General features: G+C 33.3%; 1 pseudogene; it reads left to right on the top strand.

Annotated features, from left to right (window-relative positions):
- The first annotated feature begins 3,233 nt into the window (after positions 1-3,233).
- Positions 3,234-11,774, top strand: LOC18435015 (kiwellin-1-like; annotated as a pseudogene).

The following is an 11,774-nucleotide window of genomic DNA, read 5'->3' on the forward strand; positions in this document are numbered from 1 at the left end:
GGTAATGATGTAATTTTGGAGTAACTTAGAACATGGGTTTTCAATATGGATTGAAAATGAAGCACTTTCAGATTAATTGTTTAAAGCACCATGTTTTAAGCTTGCCTCTTGTGGAGAATGCCTCTTGTGGAGAAAGAATTACAGTTACAAGAAAGGTGCTGCCTCTTCCTAAGCCTCTTGTGTGATGGAGAGAGAGAAAGTAGAGAAGCCTCTTACAAAGAGAAGAGCCTAAGAGAGGGAAAGCCTATTAGAGAAGAAAGATCTTAGGGACTGAAGAAAGAAAGAAAGAAAGAGAGTTCATGTGTAGGAAGATTTAAATCATCTGAGAGAGGGAAGAACCTCAAGAAGGAAAACCTAGAGAGACAAAATCCTTTAGAGGAAGTTGAGAAGCCAAAGAGAGCTTCCCTCTTGAAAGAAAATTGTAGCCATTATTTTTAATAGTAGATTTTTTCTTTCTCTACCGTAGGCATAATCTGAAAAGGTGAAGTACGTAAATCTTAGTATCAATTAATTATTATTTATTTAATTTGATTTATTGCTTGTTATTTTTCGACACACAGACACATTTGTTAAAAATGATGCAAAAAACTAGGAATGTGGGGGTAGTTAAGAAAGTGGGAAGTTATCTCTATGTCTTTATGCAAAAGTAGAATGTACGGGTAGTTAAGATAGTGGGAAGTTATCTCTATCTTCACGGAGGTAATGGGTAGTTATCCAACATGTGGGTAGTGGGTAGTTTTGTTGTAAATGCCTATATATATGGGCGCTATGTATTGAAATATTGTGTGACTGTGGTTGTAGATATAAGCAACTTATGAAGATAACCAATATGTAATTGTACATAACCTATAAATGTGTTTGTGTTCATCTCTCCAAGAAAAAAAGTGAGTGTGTGCTTTCAATTATCTGTTGTATTAGTGCCTTATCCAAAACCTTTCAACAGAATATCAAAACATACATAAAATTTCAATATGGTATCAGAGTTCAGGTTGTGAAGAGAGCCCAAGTTGTGAAAAAAGAAAAGATAGGCATTGCTGTGGATAGGCGAAGTTGAGGATGGGCATTGGAGAGCCCAGGTTACCAAAAATATAGGCATTGGAGAGCCCAGGTTACTAAAAATATAGGCATTGGAGAGCCCGGGTTATAAAAAACGAGAAAAAGAAGATCACACGTCAAAGAAATTGGTGTGGAAATTTAAACCAGCAGGTCAGAAACAAAATTCAAGGGAAAGGTGATAAAAATTTAAAATCTCTTTATTTAATTTCTTGCTTTATTTCATATGGCCCACCATAGTAGTCAAAATATTTTTTAACTATTGATTTCAATTTTCAAAGTTGAATTTTATGAGCATTGGAAAATTAAAATGAAAACAATGTTTAAGTCTTGAAAAAAAAGAACAGAAAGGTGATTTTGAAAAAAAAAAGCAAAAAAACAAAAAAAAAAAAATTTAATTAAAATCTTAAATGATTTGCAATAAAAAAAAAAAAAAAAGGAAAGAAAAAGAAAATTCTTAATTGTGATGTTCTTGGAAAAAGAAGATGGAAATTTTAAAGAAAATGGGGAAACAAAATTGGAGAGCTATTGGTTTTGTTATTTTGCAATGGTTTTCATAAAATGAGATTTAAAAAAATATAAATTCTGAAAGGGGGACCTGAGTAGTCCTCATGGGAAATTAGAAAATGAGATTTAAAAAAAAATCTGAAAGGCGAACAAGAGTAGTCCTCATGGGAAATTCATGCCTATTTAGGCATAAGAAAAAGGAAAATGATTTTTAGGAAAGAAAAAAAGACAAGACACCACAGTCCTGGTGTGTCGTGTCATGGAAAGGCATGATGGGAAATTCATGCCTATATTGGTATAGGAAAAATGAAACTTATTTTTGGGGCAAGTAAAGAAAAACAGGACACCGCTGTCTTGGTATGTCATGCCATGGAAAGACATGATGGGAAATCCATGCCTAGTGTAGGCATATGAAAAATGACTTTTGAAAAGATGAAAAACAGGACAATGAAGTCCTGGTTTGTCGTGTCATGAAAATGCATGATGATGCCATGAGAAGGCATAAAAAAGAAATTGTGTTAAGCAAAACAGGACATTGAAGTCCTAGTTTGTCATGTCATAAAAAAGCATGATGATGCAATGAGAATGCATGAAAAAAAAAATAGAAATGCGTTTTTTAGAAACAAAAGAAGAAGAAAGAAATAAAATCAAGAAGAAGAATGAAGAAAGAAAAAAGAAGAAAGAAGAAGAAGCAAAAGCAAGAAGCAGTAAGAAACAAGTAGAAGAAGAAGAAGCAAAAAAAAAAGTAAAAGAAAAAGAAGCAAGAAGCAGAAGAAGAATTAAGAAAAACAAGAACAAGAAATTTAAAAGAAAAAGGTGAAATTTTGCATCCAAGGGGAGTGTTAAAGATGTTGTAAAAAAATAGGAATGTGGGGGTAGTTAAGATAGTTGGAAGTTATCTCTATCTCTCTTTGTAAAAGTGCAACGCATGGGTAGTTAAGATAGTGGGAAGTTATCTCTCTCTTCATGTAGGTAATGGGTAGTTATCTCTCTCTTCATGTAGGTAATGGGTAGTTATCCAACATGTGGTTAATGGGTAGTTTTGTTGTAAACGCCTATATATATGTGTGCCATGTATTGAAATATTGTGTGTCTGTGGTTGTAGATATAAGCAACTTATAGAGGAAACCGATATATAGTTACATGGAACCTATGAATGTGTTTGTGTTCATCTCTCCAAGAAAGAAAGTGAGTGCGTGCTTTCAATTATCAGTGGTATCAGTGCCTTATCCAAAAACTTACAACGTTATATCAAAGCATACATAGAATTTCAACAATATTTTCGTGTATTGTGCCCCATATCTGAGTTTCGCTGCTCGCAATTGTAAATTTGTGAGAGTGCTCGACCCGGTGAGCTTAACAAAGTTGTATCAGAGTGCGCTTTCCCTTGACTTTGATACACCGCCATCGATCATCCTATAATCGTCCGTATAGCAAGCTTAGCGGTCATAGGAGGAGTTAGGAAGAACTCTCCTTATAGGGTGCATCTTGCTTGATAGCCCAACAAAGTGTTTAAACACATGTTGTCAGTTAGAGATTGTCAGTGAGTGTCCATTGTGCAAAGAAGGTCTTGATCGATAGATAGTTGGTCACCACCTTAAGCAATAGTGAGTCACCTTGACTGCCAATGATTCATCTTTACAAATGGTGACACCTTGACAGCCAGTGGGAGCATGACTTCCAACGAGTTGACAACCTATGGAAGCATGACCGCCAACAAGTTGACAGCTGGTGGGAGCCTGATTGCCAATGAGACCTTGACTAGGACCTTGACCGCTGATGAAACCTTGATCAACGATGGGAGCTTGAACGATGGTGAATCTCCATAAGCACCAATGACTCCTGCATTATGGTGACTTGTACACACCCATTGACAGGGTAGAACACAACCCGAAGGTATGACCAATGATGAGTGGAAGAGAATAGACTGAAAGGTTCTCGAAACTATCAAAAAATGTTTGGATCAAAATGTCTTTCACCACATGTCAGCAGAGACATCTGCCAAGTCATTGTGGGTAAGTTACATGGCTTGTACGAGAGAAAGATTGCTAAAAATAAGGTGTTCTTGTTTTGAAAATTAGTGAGCATGAAGTTCATGGATAGGGATTCATTGTACAACAGTAAGTGATATGTAAAGCATTATTAATCAACTCGCAATGATGAAGTTGTCCTTAAAATATCAGCTATAGGCTATGATGTTGCTTGATTCACTGCCAAACAGTTGGGAGACCATGGTAGTCTCGTAAGCAACTTAGCAATTGATGGATAATGACCATAAGTCAAGTCACTAGCAGCCCACTGGATAAGGTAATTCCTAAAAGGCTTGATTTTGAACCCAAATGACCGCAAAATCCTTGGAAGACCCTAGCACACTTAAACCCAGTTTAATTATCTTAAAATGATTCAAAACCTATCCTAGATCACTGTAGATTCTGAGAGCTTTCCAACAGTCCAATAATCACTTGAATTGGACCTACAGAGTAAAACAAAGGGGACAAAAGATGAAAATGGCCATCACTCAAGCCCATGCCACACGGCGCGTCGGGCCACCTCGCACACAATGCACTCGTGACACAATGCACTTTGGGCTCCATGAGGGATGACTTGATGGGCCTGGGGCGGTGGACAGCTCTCCAAAGAGGTAAAAAAATTTGAAAATTCTAGAAAAATCCAAAATTCTGAGACCTTTTGAAAGAATCTAGACCCTTGGAACGAATCGATCTAATTTCGACCATGACCTTACTTCAACCTATGAATACCCCATCTAAAAAACCCAATAAATCATTTGAAAAATCTAAAAGACCAGAAAAGTCATATGAAAATAACAAAAAATCCCTAGAAAACCAAAAATTAAGAAATTCCTAGAAATTAGTAGATAAATCACAATGAATCCTAAAAAATAGGATAAAGCATTTGAAAAATCCTATAAAATTAGAAAAAATTGAAAAATTCTTTAAAACTATAGAAAATCGCAAAATTCAGATTAGAAAATAGGGGACCCCAAAGGGTCGTTTGGATACCTGGAAATATATTGTTTGTGAAATATATTGCTGGCGTAATACATTACTGCATCATGCATTATATGCAAATGGATTGTTACTGTTTGGGTAGTGATGCAACCTGGGAAATATATTGCTACTGTTTGATTATGTCTAGAAGAAATATGGGAAATACATTACCAACATTTTACCAACACTTGCCTATAAACTATCATTTCTTTCTTTTTTGTCACAAAATTCTATTGAAATGCGGAATTAAAGTCATCATCACACCATTCATATCAGAGAGAATCAAAATAATTCACTATTGTTCATATCAGATATAACCTAAACTCCAAAGAAATTTCCTAAATTGTAGAGAGAGAGCCCATATAAGGATTAAAAAAAAGAGCTCGAAAAACTCAAGAGAGAGATTCCCAAATGATGAGCGATACAAAAATCTCAGAAAAAATTCCATAGAGAGATAGCCTCACACAAAACGTGATTATCATATTACCCAAACTCAAAAAGAAAAATAATTGGCCTTATGAAATAAATATTGATAACTATTGTGTGATGACACCTTGATCAAGATTTCTGAAACCTTTCATAATTATTGATTTTATGTAAACTAAAATAACACGAACAAGCCAAATCAACCTAACCTATAACTTTACTGATTTTATAGAAACTAGAGTAACATAGAACAAACCAAATCAACCTAATCTTATCTGCTAAAATCAACCCCTTTGGCTTGTAAAATGTTTAATGCTGCAAGAATCTTTTACCCACCAAACCCTATTTTTATGGAGCATTAAAAAAAATGAAGGCCCTAAATTTTTTAGGGCAGATTTTTGTCATAGAAAAATAGCTAAACCCCTAATTTTTTAAGAGAGAGAGAGAAAATTGCTCTTACTTGGCGTGGTAAGAGAGACATATGCTGACTTCGATTAGGGTCAGAGAGGTTGCTCTGAGAAAGAGAGAAAAACAACAATTTTTCTCTGAGAGAGAGAGGTAGCAAATTTGCTCACAGAGGTTACCCGCACTGCTTGCTTGTAGAGAGAGAGAGAGCACATAGAAGGGAGGCTTGAAGAGGGACAGAGAAGAGAGGCTGAGTTAGCAGCGAAGGGATTTGGGGAAATGACACCTAAACAAATTACCCGTTGCACCCTGTAATTGATTTCTTAGCTTTCCCACCCGTAATAGTTTGATATATGGGAAAATGACGAGTAATATATTTTCATTTCATTACTCTTTAGGTATACCCAAATATTGAAAATGCTAGATTTCCTTGTAATTTATTTCTTTGTAATGGATTTCCAGGTATCCAAACGACCCCCAAATGCCTTCGAAAATTAGGGAAAACCATCTCCCAACCTTAAGAAATTTTTAGACCAAACACAAAGATTTGTTCTACTGAAAATTCATCTTTCAACACTATTTAGAGGCACCTTTGATTGTTTACGGTCTCAACCTTAGATAAACCACACCCTTTTAAAGGGATTGGTAGAAGCATTGTTCGTCAATTTGCAAGGGCACAGAAAAATAACAATATATTCAAAGATGAAAATTAATATAGCCTATTAGTTATTCATAATTAAAGAATGGGAATGTATACCACGAAACCATTGATAATAGTTACAATGATGTCACAATCATTCCTAGCCATTAGATAACAAATTCGATGGCATGGAGAGTTTAATAATTTGTTTTTTGTTTTTTGGACTTTGAGTATATTCAATGACACAAAATCACCCAATTTAAAGTATGATGGACTTATGTAATTCCGACCTCCTTGTATTTAAAGTATATAGTATGTTCATGTACTTTTCCTTAAGGGCCCCATTGGTTATCGGGAAATGGAACTCTTGGAGTACATCCTAGACTGACATGTTCTGCTCGTTCTGAAGATAAAATTGACATTTCCACATGGAGTCCATTATTCAACCAAATTTCAGGAAATGTCAATTCCACCCAATAAGGTGGAATTGACATTTCCTAAAAATCAAAGTTAAATGTATAGGTCCTAATGTTATTATTCTTATTATTAAAATTATTATTTAAAATAATTATTCTTATTATTAAAATTATTATTTAAAATAGTTATTGAAATAGTGATCATTTAAATGTATTTTTATTATAGTATTATATTAATATGTTTATATCATATTATAAAAATGTTTAAATTTTATTATGGTATTCTTATTATTATTATTATATTAATAACAGTAAAAGATATTATGTTAGATTATAACTATTATAATTAGTCAACACAATTAATTGGGATAATGTTTGGATGATGATGGAGATGATGATGATATTATATCATACAAATATTAATAAAAATATAATTACTAAAATAATTATAATTGTTCCAATAATAATAGTGACACTATTATATAATAATAATATTATTGTAAGAAAATAATACTATAATATCATATTAACTAGTTGGATATGTGCGTCACACGTAAGGATGAAATAATCGATATTGTAAATAGTGTAAAGCACATCCCTTGGAGAGAATCAATATATATCTATAAATGTGCAAGGTATTTAAGTTCTAGAGTAAGTTGCCAAAATTTAAAAAATACAAAGGCTAAATAAAGCAAAACAAAAAATAATAAGATATAAAAAATACAATATACATATCTCAACAACATTAAATATGCAAACTTTGTCAATCTCAATAAGAAGCATTCATTGAAATAAACGTCAACAAATATGAAAGTAAATTTTGAATTCATGAAAATAGGAAATTCAAAAGATTAGTTTTGTGAAGGATGCCAAAAACTCACCTATGCAATATAATAACATAAACGACGTAAAAAATCAGCAAAGAAGCACAATTCAATGCTCTCTAATGGAAGTGATTCAACACATTGGACATAATGTATCTAAAAACAAAAAATGAAAGAAAAAAAAAGCAAAAAATGGACCTAGGAGGTAGATTATAATGGAGCAGAACAAATGACACATTTGCCATAGAATTTCCTTGCTTTTCCAAGGCAAACTAAGTTAGAGTAGTATGAGTTCGTTGTCATTTCATTTTCTTCACTCAAGGTAACATAAGAGAAAGATGGGTGAGATTAACTCTACCGAGAAAGGATTTGAGAGAAGTTCGAGATTCGAGATTTGAGAGAAGTTCGAGATTCGAGAGAGAGAGAGAGAGAGAGAGAGAGAGATGCATGGTTTATAGGTAAAAAATAGTGATTGAAAAATCGGCCTAATAGATTCTACTCGGATGAGTTACTTGGGCGCGGCCACTTGTTGTGCCCTAGTTGTCCTGAGTTGGGTGTCCAACTTGGGGACATTAAAAAATTCGAAGAAAATAAAAATCCTAAAAATTTGAAATTTATTTGGAATATTTTTTTTTGTTTTGTTTATGTTTTCTGTTATTTTGGCAAAGATTGAAAAATCCTTTGGCCATAAATACTTATTTTTATATTTTCATATCTTTTTGAATTATTTCCAAAAATACCCCCAGTCAAAAGTTGGTTTAATCTCTTCGGGCCATGACCAATTACTTGGTCTAAGTTGCACTATCAAACCTTACATAGTGCCGGTGTTAATAATACCTTATGCATAAGGCAATAATAAATATTTAAAAGAAATAGTGAAATCTAATTATCAATGCACAAACCATGCAAAGTGCTAGCGTTAAAGCTCAAACAATGGTGAACAATTTATAGGAGAAATGAAACTAAATGATCTACATAGGCCCTTAATAATGTTTATGAACCATAGATCTCATCAAGCAACATGGATTGTATGAAGTGGAAATAATTTATAGATGAAAAAGTAGAGATATTGACTCCATATAACCCAAAGAAAGGACATGCTACTCTCACATGTGTTGAATTATATAACTTCATATACAATTTCAAAAATATAGGACAACATGTTTATGTGTCACGGTAGTGGTGCTTTTGAAGCAATAAAAATAGGAGAGGGAAAGCCCTCTATATGGCTCAAATTATATATGGGAAAAAAACTACTAAGATTAAACTATCTTAGGTTTTTTTTTTTTTGCTTTATACTTTTAAATACCATTTTTAATGTTTTCGTATTCTTTAAAAACATTTTATATCCAAACCTCATATTTGTAATACCTCTAATATTATTTATAATTTTTAATTCACTAAATAAATTAGTTAGTCTTTTCTTTTCAATATAATTTTTTTTGAAATTTTCATATTTATAAATTTAAATTTTAATTATTTTGAATTATAATTTGATTAATTTATATTATCATTATTAATAATTAATTTTATAATAATTAAATATTTCTTACTCTTTATCATCGGTTCCATATTTTAATGTTATCAATCCTGAAACTTTGTCCTAATTTTTAGGCACACAGAAATATTAATAGATCCATCTAGCACCTTAGAGTTAAAAATGAATTTTTAATTTCTATTATTATTATTATTATTTTTTTATATATTTATCTTATTTATTAATTAATTTTTATATTTATGCTAAAAGATAAACTTAATTTTTTGGACTTTAAAGTTTTTATAAAAGAAAAATGTGCATATGAAGGTTCAAAGCATTAAAAATTATTGTAATAATCCTACAATCATACTTGTAATTATTTATTAAATCCTAAAACACAATAAAAAAAAAAAAAAAAAATACACGAACAATAACATAAAGCATAACACACAAAGTTAAATCATACCTTGAAATTATTTTCTTGCTAAATTTCCCATATATGCTCAAATATCTACAATAAATTAAACATCACTTATTTACCAAAAACCCATAAACCGAAAATATAAAACCCTATTACCAATAAACAAATAGAGAAGTTCTAAACAACCCTATTACCAATAAACAAATAAAGAAGTTCTAAAGGTAAGAGAGAAAGGTAGTAGAGAGAAACATGGTTGGGGAAAAGAGATAGAGAAAGAACATCATAGGAGGAGGGGGGGAGAGAGAGTAGGAGGAGAGAGGGAGAGGCAGGGGGAGTCGTGGAGAGAGAGAGAAGAGAGAAGACAACTAGAGAGAGAGATGGGTAGTAGAAAAGAAATAGAGAGAGAAAGGATGTCATGGAAAGAGAAAGGAAGGGGAATTTGTGGAGAGTAATTACTTCTAAAACTTCTCAGTCTCTATAAATGGTCAAATCCCTATTCTATACGTAAGTCTCCATCTGATCTTTCTCCTAAAATATCTCAATTTCCATATTATCTCAAATCCCCTTAATTTTCTCTACCTATTGTGTGATTTGCTTTCCTTGATTTTTTCTAGGATAATGTTAGGTACTTTTATGAGTATATGCTACTATGCCATATGAAAGTCTCCCTCTCATATTTCTCCTAAAATACCTAAATTTTCATAGTATCTCAAATCCTTTTGATTTTCTCTATTTATTGTGTGATTTGCTTTGCTTAAAAAATGGCAAGACAATCCAATTCACCTCTTTCTCTCTCTCTAAAGGATGAGTGCGGAATCTCTTTTCCTTTCTCTCTCCTCCCCTAAAGATGGGGAATGTGACTTACACAATAAAGCCACCTACCCATGATCTCTATAGTGTTAGGATCCCTTCCTATTCTTGGGACATGTGTCCACTTTTTAACTCTTGCTTAATAATGTAGTATAGACACTAATGAAATAATAATATTACATTATTTAATATCTATAATTATGATGTTAATGTTTGAATGCAAATGTTTCGTGAAATGTAATGTTGGAATGAAGGAACCACACATTTGCAAGTTTAAATATTATATTTGAATTTGTTGAAAACAAAAAACTTCAATTTTTGCTTCAAATTTTGTTAGTTGTTAGGTACCAGAAGACAAACTCAGTAATTCTAAAGTGTTGAATATTTAATCCTCAAGTGGAACAATACTAAAAAGACGGACCTAAACAATTCTTAAGTACAATAATCACAACATTGAGAATAGTTACTTAAAAAAAAGAAATGATAGAATGAATTTTTTTTTTTTTTTTCTGAAGATAGATCTTCCAGGCAATCTAAACAGTGAAGATGCATCTTCTAGATCTACATGAGAAGCTATTCTAAGAGATACCAATTTTAGAATACACTTTTCCCTTCCCATTTTCAGGTAACCAAATGGGGCCTAAATAATAGAAAGTATGGATTAACATAATTAAGACAGAGTTTCTCCTTTTACTGATAGGAATTCCAATAAGTACTAGTCAAACACAAAATACAATAAATAAGTAGGCATGATGAAAATCACATGTTTAATTATATGTAGTTATGGTATAGCCCATTAATTTTATTGTGTAGTAGCCCAATCATCAAACAACCCTAGTTATGTAAGGATTCGTAGGGGAATAAGGCGAGTTAAATTCAAGGCACACATTGGAATAATAACAATAGTTAAGTTTGTTTTTAAGATGGTAATATATGAGTAAGCTGGGGAATAAAATTTTTGCATTTTCGATTGCGAAGAAGAAAAATGCGTACTAACCGAACCAAGCTGAGGACTACAACTTTGGCATTTTCAATCGTAACCAAGAAAAAGCAAAACCGTGCTTATTAGGTCACAACAGTTTGCTTCACAGCTGGTTGGGAGTGTAGGAACAAAATAGTAGCCCATGTTGGTCTTAATGGACCACTATAAATAAGTAATCCTTTGCCCTTCACACTCGAAACATCTCCTCCTCCCTCCAACAAGAAACACCTACACTTCCCTTCACTGAGGAAGAATGAAAAACCGAGAGGTTACCTTCTTCATGTCCTTGTTGCTTCTTCTAAGCTCTGGCAGCTCACCGATTCCCTTTGGGATTCTGTAATCCTAGTGGCTACCTCAAAGGAAAGTCTGGAAATTGCAATAGGGAGAACGACTCTCGATTGTTGCAAGGACGGAAAGATGTATGCTCGGTACCGCTGCTCTCCTCCCATCACTGGCAGCACCCGTGCCACAATGACTATAAACAGGTTTGCCAAGGGTGGCGATGGAGGTGGTCTTTCAGAGTGCGACAACCAATACCACGATGATGATGAGATGGTGGTCGCTCTCTCCACTGGGTGGTACAATCATTGGAGTCGATGCCTGAACTACATCAACATTAGTGGCAATGGTATAACTGTGAAGGCAAAGGTCGCTGATGAGTGCGACTCTGTGCATGGCTGTGACGAGGATCACGATTTCCAACCACCCCAACAACAATGTCGATGCTTCTCCGGCAGTTTGGAAGGCATTGAAAATTCCAGAATCCGAGATTGGGGACTATGATATCACATAGTCGGATGCTTGA

Source organism: Amborella trichopoda, chromosome 6 (assembly GCF_054954075.1).
Source record: "Amborella trichopoda isolate Santa Cruz 75 chromosome 6, AtrichopodaSantaCruz75HAP2 v2.0, whole genome shotgun sequence".
In the NCBI taxonomy this organism is placed as follows: Eukaryota; Viridiplantae; Streptophyta; class Magnoliopsida; order Amborellales; family Amborellaceae; genus Amborella; species Amborella trichopoda.